The 1,536-nt window shown below is 42.5% G+C and overlaps 1 protein-coding gene across 2 annotated transcripts in view; it reads right to left on the minus strand.

Annotated features, from left to right (window-relative positions):
- The window catches only part of Rabgap1l (RAB GTPase activating protein 1 like), a 657,680-nt gene that overhangs the window by 241,502 nt on the left and 414,642 nt on the right, over positions 1 to 1,536 (minus strand). The gene's annotated exons all lie outside the window — the stretch shown is intronic.

The following is a 1,536-nucleotide window of genomic DNA, read 5'->3' on the forward strand; positions in this document are numbered from 1 at the left end:
TCTCTCTCTCTCTCTCTCTCTCTCTCTCTCTTTCTTTCTTTCTTTCTTTCTTTCTTTCTTTCTTTCTTTCTTTCTTTCTCTCTCTCTCTCTCTCTCTCTCTCTCTCTCTCTTTCTTTCTTTCTTTCTTTCTTTCTTTCTTTCTTTCGTTCTTTTGCAAGAGCTCATTATGTACTGCCTAATTCTACTAAGTTCTAGGGTTATAGTTGTTAGACCATCAATCTTTGGTCATGTTTTAAATTTCGATAGTGTAAATGTTATCCTTTCAGAATCTTCTTGATGCTGCTATACTTCTTTCAGTACTTGTGGTAAACAAGGTCATCTGAAAAGGGATTATAGGCAAGACATTCCTAGAAATAATATTTTATCTACAGGTAGTCCAAACAGAATGCTCCAGCCTTCTGGAGTATGTAGATGTGGCAAAAGCTGGTATAGAACTGATAAATGCAGATCAACAAGGGACATGTAAGGTAACCCTCTAACATCAGCAAATGACTTAGGGGGACTCTCTTAGGCCCTCATATCAAATTTGGTTCAACAATTCCCTATCAGAATTCATCTACAGAGAAATTAAAAAAACTAATGCCTATCCTGGGAATGAAGGTGCAACCAGTCATTCTCACAATAATAAAACCAGGTTCACAGGGGCTAGCATAGATGTCAAATGTTGGGCTTTTGTTCCAAGTTTGACAGCTTTTATGTGGTTTGAATTCTTCGTTTGGTTCTTTGGATGGTGTTTGAAAAAAACGAGAAAGGCATGTAGAATCAAGATAAGACCTGCAATCACATTATCTAATTTTAAAACAACTGATAATTTCAGAAATTCTGAAAATTTAGCAATTGGCTCTCAGGAGCTGATGGAAACTAGCTCTGGCAAAACTCAGACACAGACAGTAAATGGGACCTCCTGAAACTGAAAAGTTTCTGTAAAGCAAAGGACACGGCCAACAAGACAAAACAACAGTCTACAGCACGGGAAAAGATCTTCACTTAACCTCATATCAGACAGAGGTCGAATCTCCAAAATATACAAAGAACTTAAGAAATTAGTCATCAAAAGAACAAATAATCCAGCCGGACAGTGGTGGTGTATGCCTTTAATCCCAGCACTCGGGAGGGAGAGGCAGGCGGATCTCTGTGAGTTCAAGGCCAGCCTGGTCTACAAGAGCTAGTTCCAGGACAGGCTCGAAGGCTACAGAGAAACCCTGTCTTGAAAAAACCAAAAAAGGACTGCGAGGGGTGCGTCCACCCACTGAGATGGCTGGGCTGATCTAATGGGAGCTCACCAAAGCCAGCTGGACTGGGACTGATGGAGCATGTGATCAAACCAGACTCTGTGAACACGTCGGACAAGGAGGACTGAGAAGCCAAGGACAATGGCATGGGTTTTGATCCTACTGCATGTATTGGCTTTGTGGGAGCCTAGTCTGTTTGGATGCCCACCTTCCTAGACCTGAATGGAGGGGGGAGGACCTTGGACTTCCCACAGGGCAGGGAACCCTGACTGCTCTTTGGACTGTAGAGGGAGGGGGAGGGGG

This window comes from Microtus ochrogaster (assembly GCF_000317375.1).
Source record: "Microtus ochrogaster isolate Prairie Vole_2 chromosome 6 unlocalized genomic scaffold, MicOch1.0 chr6_random_2, whole genome shotgun sequence".
Lineage (NCBI taxonomy): Eukaryota > Metazoa > Chordata > Mammalia > Rodentia > Cricetidae > Microtus > Microtus ochrogaster.